General features: G+C 36.8%; 1 protein-coding gene across 3 annotated transcripts in view; it reads left to right on the top strand.

Moving 5' to 3' along the window:
• The window catches only part of pik3cb (phosphatidylinositol-4,5-bisphosphate 3-kinase, catalytic subunit beta), a 59,358-nt gene that overhangs the window by 5,311 nt on the left and 37,048 nt on the right, over positions 1-16,999 (top strand). For 2 of the 3 annotated variants that reach the window (XM_059514864.1, XM_059514861.1), the window contains exon 2: positions 9,512-9,575. The gene's annotated coding sequence lies outside the window, so the exon portion shown is untranslated. The remainder of the gene's footprint in view (positions 1-9,511; positions 9,576-16,999) is intronic. The other variant, XM_059514863.1, reaches the window with a different exon arrangement.

Raw genomic sequence — 16,999 nt, 5'->3', positions numbered from 1 at the left:
CATGAAAAAAAAATAGTCAAAAATGTAAATTAACACCGCCAGTAGGTTACAGCAAGTGAATGTTAATGAGTGAGTCATTGAGATTTAACCAATTCATTCAAACGGCTGATTCATTCAGAAACAAAGAATTTGACTGTGTTAATGAGGGAATCACTGAATCGTTTATTCAACCGATTCGTTCAAAAAGCTGATTCATTCAATAAGTTAACAGTCTATTGCTCAGAGATGCAAAACAGTGCTGTGATCTGTTTGGAGCTATTTTTCATTAGCACAATTGAGCAAAAACAAGCAATATTATGTCTAAAATTAAAGTCACTTATTGATTTACTGAACTTGTATAAAATGATTATTAAATTTGTTCATGCATCTGCAGAAAAACTGTACTTTTTGTGTGATATAGATTAAGTTAACTATGCCTATATTCAATTATATAAATATAAAAAGCATACAGAATAATTTTTATATGGACAAAATCATCTACAAATATTGGAGGAAACAGAATGCATTCCTGCAGGAAAAGTATGTGATCCAAGCTGCTCAAAACATGAGAAATCTTTATTTTAAGCTTCAAGCTAATGTATTAGCGTAATGGCTTGCCTGTCAGGCGCATTTAAAGATACGTGTCTGCGTCCTCGGTCCAAAATTTTTTTTAGTTAATGGGCATTTCCTTATCTGCAAATTTCACTTTCACACAAACCTTTCCATTTTTGCATAAAGGCCCGTCATGACAGACTGCATTAAGTTGAAATCTTTACTGAAAGAGCGCCGGCGCGGCGGGCACACCCATTAAACAGATGAACACACAGAGGTGAGGGAGACAATATTCAGCGCAAAAACATAAATTTAGCTGAAATATCTGTTGTGTAACATTTATATTTAGGTTTACAAGTCGACATGCAGTGCGAGTAATTTATGAGAGAAGGAACTCTGAAGGGACAGCAGCCTGTAATTGTCTGAATATAAATATAAAACGCTTTACAGGATAAAGAAACGACAGTAAGAGGAGACTGACTGTGATCAAAGTGCACGCGACGCGTGTTCCTGCAGAGCATTACTGTGATTTTATTCATCTTTATTATATTTATTGTTTTCATTTTTGATCTACAGTTTTAAACTATATTCACTATATAGCCTACAGTGATTAACACATTTATTAAAACAAATGTAAGGTTTTTAAACTATTTTGAAAGGTTTGTACCTCTTTAAATTTTTTCATTACCAAAATAATTTTTTAGCTTTCTGTATTGGTTAGACCTCCAACATACTTAAGCTTTTTAGTAACAGTAGTAAGCTATTTTTAATTATTGCTGTTATCTACAGGGAACTAGACTGCGACCAAAATGGTCGCATATGCGGCCTTTTGAAATGCCATTGCGACCCAAATTTTATGGGGTCGCAAATGTATCACTGATTATTTTTGTACCTACTTATGCTATGATTTAATATGAGCATTTATTAAAACAGAAATGTGTATTTTAAGAATACGTTTTATATTGTGTTCCTAGCATTCAACACATCAAGTTGGCTTGCCAATTTAAACATTCAAAAGAGTTTAAAGCATTCAAACACAAGATGCGGGAAAGCTGAACTGAGTAGCTGGTTACTCGAGCACTGTGTTTGGTGCGCACGAGAGAGCCGCTTCTCACGGACAGCAACACTAAACCGAGCTCTCCTTCAGGACGTTCGCGTCCTCTTCCACCTGAATGAACAAATACAAAATCGTCTCTTAAAGTGACCACGCCTAATTTACTAGCTCTGCTGTCGGTGTCTTTAATGTTTGAAAATTAAAGTAAATCACTCACTGCTCTTGACTGAATTACTTTGTAGTTTTAACTAGAATTATCCACAGTCAATCCAAAAATCAGATAGAATTGATTATATTGTTTTACTAGTGGGTGCAGAACACTAGTTCATTTATGTAAGTGAGTATAGCAAAATACAGTGATCTGTGAAATATTATACCCAAAAACTCTTCATACTGTAGACTACCAGTGGAAAAAAAAAAAAAAAAAAAATTATTTAGGGACCTGACCATGTTTTGCTTAAGTGTTTCTTTCTTTAATTGCTAATGCAACCTTTTCACACCATAGAGTGAACAAAATTAAGCATTGCTTGCTTGGTAACTGTTCAACAAAGTATTGATAGTTGTGTAAATATTGCCATACTGACAGTTGTCTGAAGTTTTGGTTGATTCCATTACATATCTTTCTATCAAAGTTATCTGACATTATCAAGATTAATTTGTTCTGACAGTTTAACCCTTGAGTTAACCCTTGATATTTTATTACCAATTGCTAAACTACAACAAATAAACTGTGATAATGTGAGAAATGTTGAAGGTGTCTGAATACATTTTGGTTTGACTGTGTATTTTATTTTACAGTGAAGACTATGCAGTGCTATTTTAAATTAACAAAAACAAACTTAAAAAAACGTAAACATTGTGAAAAAAGCACAAATAAATAAATAGAATGAACATACAGTACAAATTAAACAATTTCAGACAGTGCCCACTGTACAACCTGCACCAGGGCCCCTCTAACCCCAGCTACAAGACGGAGCAATGCACTGTGTGTACTGTAAGAAATAGAACAAGAAGGCATGTGGTTTAAAAGATGGCAAGTAAAACAAAAAGCACATCTGTATGCAACACAGTTTCATTATTGTTCATTATTATCCAGAGCGGCTTACTATAAATAATTTGTGCGATCAAATCATGTTTTGTGCCAGTAACTGAAAAAGTTAGCAGCGCAAGTGCCACCAGTGGAAAAGGTTAGTGTAGTTCCCTGATCTATGAAAGAAAGGCAGAAAAATATTGTCAAGTGCTTTATAGTGTTCTTTTATTTAGATACCATAAAAATTGCCAGCAAGCATGCAAGCTGCTATCAAAGGCAAAGGAGGGCATTTTTGTTATTATGCGAATAAATAGTATTTAGTTGTTTCAGTTTTTTTATTTGTCCAAAAATTACAATAACATAAATTAAGCACTGTATGTTTTCATAGCATTCAGTTTTAACACATTTAGCACATTTATTTTAAGGATATTGGGCAGAATGTGGAATAGTGTGTTTTTGTCAGTAAAATTAAAATAAAGAAAATAGGGGTTTTAATCTGATTAATCGATTAATCAAAAAAATAATTGGCAAACTAATCGATTATCAAAATAATCACTAGATGCAGCCCTAGTTTTGACCATGGGCTATCAAGCTTCAAAATGGGGAAGCTTACCATAAAAAAAAGAGTCAGATATGATACGCTGTATGCCAAGCCTTTCGAAGCCATTCTATAGCTTTGTGTAAGAAATTACAGTGAAATTGACCCAGATTTTTTCATCCAGTGGACTGTTTCCATTACAGCTAGCACACAAATGGGAAAAATATATGACATTTAAAATGGTGTGGCTATTTGTACTGAGCTATAATTGAAGTAGGAAGTTTAATGCAAAGGGCAATGTTACAGCTACACTACTGTCATTGTGTTTTATAAAGTTGCGGCCACGCATGATATTGTACACATCTTTTTAGCCTTGCCAGTGTTAACTGTTTTGTCAAAATTAATTTGAGGTCATAATCACAAATATACTGCATGAAAACTTTATTTTCTCAGTGTTTAGAGAGACTTTACAGTTATTATTACATAATCAGCCACCTCTGAGATTATCATCAGTTTCTGTAATTTATAATGATGTAAATGGAAAACGGGTTAATTATTATCATTATTATGAACCAAGTCAATTGACCTGAATGACGCTACCTTTGCTACGCTATAGGCTATTTCTAAGTTATCAGCGTGAGGCATGTCAAGTCAAGTCACCTTAATTTATATAGTGCTTTTAAGAATACAGATTGTGTCAAATAACTTTACAGCATTAAAAAGAAAAATAATGTGACAATAATGCAAAATTACATTATTAAACATTTCATCATTGAATTCTGTGATGTCATCATCTAGCTTACTTCAGTTTAAATAGTAGGTAAAAAGGTAAAGGAATGTCTGCTTTCGTAATGAAAATGGATTCTTGCCTTTACTTGCATTGCATCACATGGTTTGCATCCGGTGCAGACACCGTGTGAGCGATCAGTGTTGAAGCATTAATATTTATACATTACTTCCTGTTCAATCATGCTCCAATCATAAATGCTTCCTGAAGTTTTTCATGTAACTTGTTCTTACCAGAGAGTTATTTTTCTGGTTGATAAGGTTTAGGGTTGTGTGTGTGTGTGTGTCAGAAGTGTTGTGGGAAGGGGGGTGTAGTTCTATGCGGAATCTGGATTCCTAACATTCCAGTGTGAGAATGGGAGGAAGATCAGGACAGATGAGGAAAAGAGAGGAATACCTCCGTGTTGAAAGGCCATAAGGCTTGTACCTCTAACTGTGCCTCTCTCTGTTTGCTCTGTGATAAGGACACAGTGGTTGGTGTGTGTTCATGTGTATACGAATGAAGAATGGTTATGCTCTCCCGTCCTCTTACTAAGTCTGTTTGTCTGAGTTTGTACGTAAGCAGTGGTGATCGAAGCATCTTGTATACGTCACTGCTTTGTGCTTTGTGTGTTTGGTTCTGCTAGCATTGTTCCCTTAGTTGTGTGTGCCTACTTAAGCATATTTTGGGGACAAATTTGTATCATAAAGAGAGCTGAACCTGGCAAAACCTACCAAAAACTCTTTTAGAGGAAGTCCTTATTCGTAAAAATGTATAAAAATAAGATATGCAATGTTAGATTAAATTGTTAAAATTATTTAGGTTGTAATTATAATTAAAAGGTTGTAGCTAGCTGTGTGCAAAAACAATAGTCCTAGTTTTATTTAGATAAAATAATACCCTCTGTGTGTGCTCACTTTTTATAGAGAAATCAAGAGAGACTAACCATTTCCCCCACTAAAAACAGATCAAGCCTTTCTGGGCCAGCATTTGACATCCACTTCTCTAGTTACAAAAAGTACTATGCTGGTGCTATTGTACAGCGGGGGACAGATATAGTTAAACTGTGTGGTTTTTATATACTATGAAGAGATTGTAAGAGATTGCAGTATTAAAATATCACTGTAGTTTCATGGTATTTCAAATAATGACAACAAGGAAGCAAAGTACTTGAAGCACTTAAAGTACATCAAAGAATACTATGGTTTTATTATAAAAGAATTATAGAATTGCAATCTTGAGCACATGCTTAAAAAACCTAGTAATGTTATCCTTAGTAAAACACTGTTTGTGAATGCAAAACAGAATTCAACCATGTGTTTTAAGGCAAATGTTAAACATTTCCTTTAAAGGCAGTCCTGGCCTACTGGATAGAGATTGGGACTTATACAGGATGGCCCTCGAGTCCTTAAAAAGTATTAAAATGTCTTAAATAAAGTTGTCCTAATAAAAACGCCTTAAAAAGTCTTAAAATGTCTTTTTCAAATTCAGATTTGATGGGTTTAAATATTTTTGGTCCCATTACTGCAAAATTTGACCTTTTTTTCACACTGTAGTTACTGCATGCTACAGTTAGCTGACCAGCCTCCTAGCTAGTTTATAAAATTATTATTACATTCAACATAAACAGTGATTGATAATGGATACTGTATTTCTGGTATCAATGCTGTGTTGTTTAGGCTAGTGCTGCTGTCCATCTCTTTGTAAGAGACTTTTATGGAGAAATCAGATCAAATGAGTGTACGAAATAAGCAAAAGAGATGAGGGGACATATAAAGAAACTCACAGAAGAAACATACTGAGGTAAAAATTCAATATGTTCACTTGTTTATTTAGAACATGTTGTACTTCAGCAGTATGCCATGACAGGGGGGCTAATTGCCGAATATTCTCATAATAACATGATTCTTATGATGTAAAAAAAAAGATTTTAGTTAAACAAGTAGTCACGTAATTAAGATACTTGCATTTTATTATATCATATTTTAGTTTGACATTAGATATGATGCATACATTTTCTTTCACCATTGCATTAATTAAATTGCCAAAATGTACTTTTTACCATTTTTCAAATAAAAAAAAAAACGATTACAAAACAACAATTAAAAAATATTTACTTGCAGAAGATAACTAGAATATATTACAGAAACCAAACTGAACACAGTGTGAATTAGGGCTCTAACGATATGATCATGCGCACCTAGTCAGTAAATCCGGTTCTGTGATTAACGTTAAATCACATCACCTGCTTTCAAATGGAGCGGCATTTAATAGACAGAGCCGTAGATCACTGACAAGATATTCATTGATCTACGTGATCTATTATCATTAATATTCTTACTTTTTCATTTTATTTTACAGAACGAGAATAAAATTACAATACTATCATTTATGAATGTTGATGGAGTTTGGTGTTTTTTCTCAGCTTTTATTTTGGCAGAAACCCGCAGAAAGATCTCAGTGCTTCTTTTTGTTGACAACAGCATGTATATTTATAAAAGATTCTCATTACGAATTTGGGAAGATGTTTGTCGCATGTATCACATCGTCACATGCCTTTAAAAAATTCACAAAAATGTTATTGAGCAACTGATGATGAGTGACAAGTCCAGCAGATTTTCCTTGCGTTTTGGACTTTGAACCCTGATGCCACAAGTGCTTTAGAAAATATAGCGTTCTGCAGTTTATTCACTAATCGTTTGAGGTAATTTTCGAGTATATTTGGCCTTTTCGCTTATTCGGCCAAACACCAAAAGAACATTTTTGCTATTTTCGGCCGTATAATTTTGGTTGTCGAATATTTGGTGCATTCCTTATCCTGAGGTTAATATCAAAAATATGCTGATTAATGTAAAAGCTAACAGAACACAGATAAAATATTGCTTCAGAATAAATTTTACACCACCAGAAATTTCGGTTATGTGGTGCTTTTGTGGGGTTATTTTGAATAGGATATTGTCTGCTGATATAAAAAGCTTGCTGTACATCTTAATAATAAATAGCATTTCTGACAGCTATATTATACGTACATAAAATAATTGAAGCTTTCATTTAAAGTTTTGGTCTTAAATTTCATATTAGTTGCTATAAAAAAGGTCTTAAAAGTCGACACCCTGTTGTAATCCAATGGTCATGGATTCAAGACTCAGGTCCAGCAGGGATTGTAGGCTAGGGGAGGGAATAACCTGCGCTCTCTTCCACCCTCAATACCACAACTGAGGGGGGTGAATAAAGTCCCCCTATAGCAAATCCAAGCATTTTATGTAGGAGAAATATCCAGATTTCTTTTTTTCTAACATCTCTGCCCATGCTATATTTTGGGTGGGGACACACACAGTTTGTGTGTTGTCTGTTTGGGAGCGAAGCACATAGATGGCTCTCTTTGAAGAGAGAGCCTTCACTAGCTTTTCTTGCTGTGCCAGCCCCACTTTCACTGAGGCAGAGCAGTGGCTAAGCTTGTGGGTTTCGCATATGGATCCGGTGGAGGGAATGTAGACAATCAAGTCCCTATCTTCTTCCTTAACCACCAGATCTGGCGCCCGCTCTCGTGCAAACTCTCTGCTGCAGCTATTTTTCTCAGAGGAGATTGATATTGTTTGTGTTACCAAGTGGCTCGCGCGCTGCCGAGGCAACACGTGTATGACATAATTTTTTTTCGTTTTTGATGTGAATGTCTGTACGCCTTTCCCCCCGATCACTCTGCTCCCGGGAGTTCTGGAGCGGGTGCGCCGGGACAGGGTTCGTCTTCTGTTAGAAGCCCCATTCCTGCTGGGCCCAGTATGGTTTTCAGATCTGTTTTCTCTCCTCGATGGCGATCCATGGGAGATTCCCCTCAGGAAGGATCTCCTCTCTCAGGTGGAGGGTACGATCATCCAGCCCAGCCCAGAGCTGTGGGTAGCTCACAGCTTCCGTTCTCTCAACCGAGGTTGTTGAGACCATCGTCCAATTCAGAGCTCCCTTTATGAGCCTCTCCATGGCCATTCAGTTGGAAGACACCACCTAGTTACACGTTTCATCCTCGGTGCGCTGAGGCTGAGGCCTCCGGCCAGATAAGCTTATGCAAAGTGGTGGATCAGGATGCTATTCCATAGCCTCGAGTCCTCTGATCTCCCCTCTCCTTTGGGGGTCAAGGCTCACTCCTCCAGAAGTTGGCCTACATGGTGGTGCCTACTTTAGCCACTCCTGGCTCCATTTTCTTTCGCCTTAGTTGTGCTCTTCCACACTAGGCAGGAATTTGCAAGTCTGGTGGCGTGGGCATACTCGTTCCCAAAGTGTCCTTCAACGCAGCTCGAGTTCCTGAAGAGGAACATCTTGGGTTATGCATGTAACCATGGTTCCTTTAGGGAATGAGACAGTGTCTCGTGGCCATACTTCCTGCATCCATGTCAGTGCTTGCTTCATTCCTAGAAACTGACTCAGGTTCCATGTTGTGTGCTTTTATAGCTTCCTGGTCACTACATCAACCACCTATGATGTCTCGCCCTTCCATTGGACTGATTACACATGTGATTCAGAGCGTGGTCTCGCTGAAGGTGTTCTCTCGAGGAACCATGGTTACAGTACATGCGTAACCCGATACGTTCTCTGTCAAAAATGGCAGTGTGATCGCTAAGTGGACCAGGACCAAATGTATCATTTTCCTTTTTGATCCAGACCAAATGAGCCGAACTACAAGTATGAATGCACCCTTAGAGTCTCTTAAATCATCTTTCTTATCATGCTTGGTTTGCACTTCATCAGATAGTTTCGATCATGTCTATGTCTAAATGGCTGATTAGATATTTGCATTAATGAGCAGTTGAGCAAATGTACCTAATAAAGTGTTGAGTGTGTTAAACCCCTTTCACACTGCGATTCCGGAAAATACACAGGTAATGACAATTGTTTCCGGGATGATAGATTTTGCCCCTTTCACACTGCTAGTGATTACCCAGAATATCTGCGTGCGTTCACACACAACCCTTTAAAGGTCCCATAAAGACACGTGACATCAGGATGTTATGTGTAATGTATGAGTCGAAAACGCTAGGCACGTTAAGTTTCCCTTAAGCTGGCGAACGATCTCAGCTTCAGCACGGTAAGTGAGGAACTAACCGATCTCTTCTTTATTCCAGTTTGCATTTTTTTTTTTTTTTTTCGCGAACGCTGATCTGTCTTCAAAAGACAGTGCACCTGGTAAAAGAGTCACTCTATAACGTGCGTCATCAATACAACACACACTTTACGGCATTAGTTCTGGCTTTTGTTCACATACAGCTCAATCTGGGACTGAACCCGGCAATGTTACTAGGTCCCCAAACCCGAGATCGATCCCGGAATCAATCCCAGGATGTGTTTGCATTCACACAGAAGGTGACCCAACAATGTTCCGGCAACTTTCGGGGTCTAACGTGCAGTGTGAAAGGGGCTTTAGTAAACTTTTTTTTTTTGGCAAAGATTGATACAGTCAAACTATCCAGAATAACCAGGGGTGATGCTATACTATGAACTATTAGTTCTGAGTTGCCGTCTTCGCTGATATGGGGACACTCACTGTCCTTCTGACTCATTTCAGATATTCTCATCCGAATCCTCTCTGTGTCTTTCTGTTAGATGCAGCATCCTCTTCATCCCATCATGGAGCTGGCTGAGAAATAAGAGACTGCAGAGACAGCAGGTGAGTGTGTGTGTGTGTGTGTGTGTGTGCATGCACTGACATGCTAGAATACAAAGAGTCCACTGTAAGAAGTTGGAACAGGTAGAAAAAAGTTAAGGGCACTTTGGTGCTTGTGCACTCTGGGCATTACTGACTTGTGTGGTTCTTAGTGCAAGTAGGACAGAATATGAGGTGCAAGCTCTCCCAGTTCCACATTAACTATTCCCATGGAGGAGATTCATCCCCAGATTTTTCATGTCTGCAGGTTTTGATCCAAAATAGTCTGTTTTTGGCACTACCCATTATTCCTTTTAACTTGATACTTTACTGCATAATGCTTGCACCACCTTGCTTCATCTTGTTTATGATTTGATTTGGTTAATGACCGACTTGTTTTTGTGCCATAGCTTTGAAAATTGTGGCCCAAAAATGTTTTTTAGTTTTATCAGTCCATAAAAAACATTTTCCACAAGGTTTTGGCAAAATGTAGGTGGGCTCAGATGATTTTGACAGGTGCCCTGTTCTTTGGAAGGTTATTGCGATGTCTTGTTATCCTGTTCCACTTGTTGTTGATGGCCTTAATGGTATTCCATAGCATGTCAAATGTTTTGGAAATACTTTTGTACCCTTCTCCTGATTGGTTCCTCTCCACAACCCCACACATCCTTGTAAGCTCTTTGCAGGACATGGCTTCAGAAATCTTGTGCAACCAAGATGTTGATTGAAAATACTATAGAAGCATCTAATTTTAGTTTTACTTGTCTTTTTTTTTTACACAGATTAAAGTGCAAAATAATTATAAAGACTAATAGGTATCAATTTACAATAAGATCTCATTAGTTAACCTTAGTTAATGCATTAACATTCACAATGAGCAATAGCTACATTTGCTACAGAAGTTATTAATATTTGTAAAAAAAAAAAAATGCTAGCTATTTTTTTACTAAATACTAAATAGCTGTAATTTGTCTATAATATATTTAATAATTTGTCTTTATTAAAAGTATTGCACAAGTGCAGTGTCCGTTCTCGGAGCATATAAGCCCTGTCCGTGTCAGGCATGCTGCTTCCGGCTCGTGCTGTTCTGTGTTAACAGTTCTGTCTAATAATCAGATAGAATGGTTAAACAAAGGAATTAATGTATACAGAAAGTATTATTAGGATTGCCTTTAGGATATTCATTTATATATTCATTTATATCATTTTAACAATCTTTGAATGACTAATGTTGATTTAATTTCACAAATCTTGCAAACTTTAAACATTAAACTCATCATTTCAAATTATGCTGCGCTTTATACATTTGTCCACTGTCATATTCATGTCATTTTCACTGTGTGCTGTATGTAAAATGAGGGTTACCCTGGCTTTATTAGAAAATGTTATTCCCATTGCACACAAACTTCCCAGAATACTGAGTGCCCCGTTGATTACAGTATTTAGTTCCTTTTTATTATATTTTTATTAAATATTTATTTGTGAAAAGTACCTTGTCTTCTAAAGTATAAGTATGTTTATTTTACACATTTTTAAATCCTGTGTCAAATTATTAAAAATGTCTTAAATATTAATAATAAATATATTTTTTAATTATATCGGCTATTGGCCCCCCAGCTTTCCAAGATATCGGCATTGGCTGTCAAAAAACACATATTGGACAACCACTAGTTACTTTATATGGCCATGGTATTTACTTTGCTGTTAGGTATTGTTGGCATATTTCGATTTGTTTCAATTTGTTAAACCTAGACACTACATCCAATGTAAGTGCTTATACCTACATAAGACTAACTAGCGTTTTACCTCAAGCAAAAGGGAGCTACAATATTTTCAGCACATACAATTTGACTTTGAACTGCTGTACATAATCTATAAACATAATAATTTGACAGCACTGGACAATAAACTCTGCACAAACATTTATTTTGCTTAACCAATTTAGTCCAGGCAAAAGGTTACAGTGAATAATCTACTTCCAGAAACAAAGACCGAAATCTATTTGGTTATAACCAAACCTTCTGCTCATAATAAATCCACAAAACATGTTAAAATTGCAGCTTTTTGAGATGTAAAATATGAATTTAAGTAAAACCATGTCAGATCTTTTTCCACCTTTTAATGTAATATTAAAAGATAAAAGGTTAAAAGATTTCACATATACATGAAAACTTTTCCAAAATGATTTGCGTTTACACATCTGTGAATATGGCCAAAAATGCTATATTATATATCCAAGGCCAGTAGTTGGCATTGTCAACTTGTTAGTTAACAGTACCTGAAGGGAAGTGACGATTATATGTTGTATATGATGTGTCTCTGCTGTTGGTTGTAATATTTGTAAAGTAAATCCACACTTTGCTAAATAAACATTTAGCAAACTCTTGAGCAGCAACAACAGTGCTATGTACTCCATCACTGTTGTGTATGTTTGTTCACGCTTGCCTTTAAAATCTACACATACTGCACGTCTACATACCTAACACATACTACTCACACATGACGTCACCGTTTTCAAAGATTCCCATATTGGGTGTTTCAAGGAAACAATAACTGTGGTGATTTTTGTTTTTTTTTACTTGCACTTTGAAACCTGTTTTCAAAAATATACGTTTTCAGTCCCCAAAATGCAGTTTTCAGTCCCTCCAGGATTTCAAGATTATTATTTTTTTGTGTGATTTATGCGATCAAAATGACTGATTTTGCCTTGGCTTTTTTAAAAATCTGCGATGATATTTGCAGCTTTTTTTTATTGTTTTGCAGTGAAAATATACCACAGACAACATTCTTCTAACACTGTTTTGACTTTTCTGACTTAGAAAACCACTGTAGGTCACCAGACTAACGTCTGACGACACCAGCACTACTGCCATTAAGTTCTACAGATGGTGGCACCAGCACCTGACAGTAAAGCACTCACCCTAATCACACATGTACATCTCAGAGACATCTAATGTCTTTATTTACATATGCAAGATGTATTTTATAGTGCTTGCTCATCTGCAGTACGCCTCTAAGATGTTTCCTGTCAGATGTCAAATAGACATTTATTAGAATGCATGTAAAACTGCTTCTGAGACCTTTATCAGAGTATACAGCAGATGATTCCAGAATTTTTAGCAGACGTCTTACAGATGTAATAAATATATTACATCTGATAAAATGTACTTTTATTACTGTCATTCATAATATCTAAATATAATTTAATGAATACAAAAATATATAGGGTATATTAGGGAGTGGAAATGGCCTATAAGTACTCTGCAGCCGTCTACTAGTGGTCATTTAATATATATATATATATATATTTTTTTTTTTTTTTTTTAAATAAGTGTTTGCCGTCCTACATTATAAAACTTTTCGTTTTATACATGGGGGAAACCTATTAAGGATGAACAAATTTCGTTACATTAAAAATTACTTTCAAATTCGGTAATACTTAAAGCATTGAAGTGCTGGGAAAAGTTGTGTGACACATTTAAAATAACTCGAAAACATTAGACCATTTCTGCAACAAGTTGTCCATGTAGTTTGCTGTTAAATCCATGGTTAACGGTGGAGATTGTGTTTACTGAACAATGTGTTTCCTGGTTTCCACATCAGTGGCGCTTGTTCTGATATCAGCTTTAACAGAATTATTCGCTGAATCTGAATGCTTCTCACAAGATTTCACAGAGATGTTATTGATTCTGTGGTGAATTCGACTGCGCATTTTATGGAGGATGAGGACTGTCTCCTGAACCAGTAGCCTACAGTGTGTCTGTGGCACAAAGGCTGCATTAAAACATTGCATTACACCAAATACACAAAATAATGTTATTTTAAGCAACGTCATATTACCCCTTTAATATATACCGTAATTCCTCAAATAAAAGCCGGGGCCTTTATTTACCTGAACTGCAGAAGGTAACAGGCTTTTATTTGAAGCAGGCCTTTATTTCTAATTCCATCTGTTTGATAAGTAATTGTTTTAAATTACCCGTTTTAAATTAAAAGCGATAGCGTTCCAGTGGACAGAGATAATAACATTAGCACTTAATCAGTTCAGAATCAATCACCAAAAGAATCAGTTCGGTTCAGACGCGCTCTGTGTCAGTCTGCTTCACGCTGAATCACGCATGAGCAGTATCATCAGCTCCTCGGTTCTCGAATTGGACGCGTCCGACAGAAACGGTTCTCGGTTCAGTGTACTGGTAATCCGAAAACCGATGCAACCGGTTCTTGACTCGAGAACGAGAAACGCTCTGGCAGTGGGCGTGTACGTTCGTTATCTGGCTGTGCTGCACAGATTTCCCCCGGCCTTTATTTGTCCGTGTTGACCACGCCCCCGGCTACTATAAGTGGCCCCGCGTTTATTTGACTACCGGTTTTTATTTGAGGAATTACGGTATATGCAGTTAGTCCACTAATTGCTGAAAATAAACTACTACCAGTTGACCAGAAAATCTTTAGTCCAGAGCAGTCATAGCAATTTTGATGGATGAATTATCTGTTTCCATACATGTTCTTTTATAATAGGGTATGGTTTGGAACCAATTAACACATCTGGTTTAGACGTGCCAGTATTCGGTAATGCGATGTATCACAATAATGAATATGCACAATATTACCGTATTTTCCGCACTATAAGACGCACTTAAAAGCCTTTCATTTTCTCAAAAAACGACAGTGCGCCTTATAATCCGGAGCGATTTATATATGGATCAAGGCGCTCTGTCAAAATGTTGACATTCCCTTTAGCACAGCTCCATCTAGTGGATGCATAACGCAAACCCAGTCAAACGTTTGACTGCAGTATCTTCTATTCTATGCGCCTTATAATCCGGTGCGCCCTATATATGAAAACCGTTCTAAAATAGGCCATTCATTGAAGGTGCGCCTTATAGTGCGGAAAATACGGTAATATTATGTTATCCTGGGCACTTCTAAATATCGGGAATAATTATTTATTAGAAATTATTCAACATTTTTTTTTATGCATTTTAAGAATACTTTTCAGTTAGTCACAATACACAAACGCATGTGCACTGTTATATAAAAAAGCACGGATGATAGCACATGACAGGGAGTGTGTGAGAGGCTCTGGATGAAAGTGTACTTGCAATCTCTTGATAACAGATGGCGCTGAACAGAGGTAAATATTTTAATATACAAGTAAATATTTAATAAGCATAATAAAAAGGAAGTAAATACTGTACTTAACGGGGCACTCCGTATTCTGGGAAGTTTGTGTGCACTGGGAATCAAAATTTCTAATAAAGTAGTGTTGGGCGATATGCCCATTTTTCATATCGTCAGCCCGTGAGATCAACGATACACAATATTATCATGCATGGGTGGAGCTCTTTGTTCTTGTCATAACCAGTGTTTGGAATAACGGCGTTTAAAAGAACGGCGTTAGGTAACGACGTTATTTTTTCAGTAACGGGGTAATCTAACTAATTACTTTTCCCGTCGTTACAACGCAGTTAACGTTACTGAACGTTAAATGCGGTGCGTTACTATGCATTGATTTAATATGCAATCCGAACGCACCCCTTGCTCACACAGCGAGTGAGCAGGTGGGTTAATAACGAGATAAGCGATTATGATTGGCTAAGGCAGAGTCATGTGTTTCATGGTAGCCAATCAGAGCCAGTGTTTTTACACACACGCGCCAGCGGCGCCAAACACACACAGTCACACACACGCAACAGCTACACAGAGATTCGCAGCAGCAGGAGAAATGGCGAGTCCGGAGCAATCCGATGAAAAGTTGGCATTTTCAAGGTGGAGATATAAGCACTACTTCAAATTCATTGTAGTCAAAGGCAAGAACGTGCATGTAATGTGTGACACACGCATCTACAAAGCTAGTGGCCAAAAAAACTTGTCTTACAAAGAGTGCAGGATAAAACTCTTGCTGTCTGTTGACGTGCAATAAATCTCGAAAGTTATGTACGAACACCTGTCTGTTCTACTTATTTCAACTGACTTGTGAAAACTGCTAAAAAAAAAAAATTCTTTAGCTATAGCAACTTTTTTTTTTTTTACAGTAACGCAAATAGTTACTTTCCCTGGTAACGAGTTACTTTTATTATAGAGTAATTCAGTTACTAACTCAGTTACTTTTTGGAACAAGTAGTGAGTAACTATAACTAATTACTTTTTTAAAGTAACGTTCCCAACACTGGTCATAACGTAACTATTTGGTGTTTTAAACGACGCAGGTGCGCGAGAGAGAGCCTATAGAATTACCAATAATCGATAAAAATATACTTTCAAACATACTGATAAACTAACGTTAAATATAAAAATACTGTATTTAAAAAACAGCTAGTTCATATATAGTCGGACACAACTGTCATATCGCGCGTCCGGTGACAAATGCGCCACATCTGCACAAGGAAGTTATCAGTCAAAATCAGTCAACGGTAAAAATCAATAGTAGATTTCATTTAAAGTTCAACAATTTAACACTAATATTGGACATAAATGAACATGTTAAATATAAAGTATTCAAAGTTGATATATTTGGAGTAAAGTAGAATTGAACTGATGCATCAGTCATACAGCGCTCCGGACCGCACATCTCATGACGAGACCAACGCACCGCCACAGAAACAAGAATGAGATGCATTCTAACAAAACTGTAGTATTAAACTAAGTGAGTGCTCGTTTAATATATTGCACATATATAGGCCGTTCAGTTTATTTGTTAAAGTGCAATGAAATACTTTATATCTGCAGACAATGTGTGTCTGTTTGAGGATGGAGACTTTGTAATGCCAAAACTGTATTTTGCATGCATCACATTATAGTGCGTTGTGCATGAAAATAATAACAAGGCGGCAGAGCGAACTTATCATCCATAGTGCTTTTCACGTAGTCCTTCTACATCATCAACACATAGTGTGCGTTATAAGTTAAGTAATCTGTCTTTGAGAGAAGGACTATGTGAGAACCACTATGGATGATAAGTTCGCTCTGCCGCCTTGTTATTATTTTGTCTTTACTTTATTTGTAAAGCCAAGAAAGAGTTTATCTCTCATGTATGAGAAGAGTGTGTTGCCGTGTACCAGCCATTAAATGTGTGGGGCACCCACTCCTTGTTTTCTATCTCTTTCATTTTATGGATTTAACAAGTTATCCGAGTCAAAGCGTTTCAACTTCTTCAGTGACCACAGGCTCTAATCCTCTTTTGCGTGTGTGTGTGTGTGTGTGTGTGTGTGTGTGTGTTTGTTTGTGTGTGTGAGAGAGAGAGAGAGAGAGAGAGAGAGAGAGAGAGAGAGAGAGAGAAATGTGGTGCTGAAGTGAAATAGCTGGTCAGTTTGATAGCCGAATGATAATAGACCGCCTAATAAAATAAAGAAAATTAAATTTATGCATTTAGCAGCGCTTTTATCCAAAGCGACTTACAGTGCATTCAGTCTATCAATTTCACCTATCATGTGTTCCCTGGGAATCAA

This window comes from Carassius carassius, chromosome 28 (genome assembly GCF_963082965.1).
Source record: "Carassius carassius chromosome 28, fCarCar2.1, whole genome shotgun sequence".
In the NCBI taxonomy this organism is placed as follows: Eukaryota; Metazoa; Chordata; class Actinopteri; order Cypriniformes; family Cyprinidae; genus Carassius; species Carassius carassius.
This window is presented reverse-complemented; position numbering and strand designations above follow the sequence as displayed.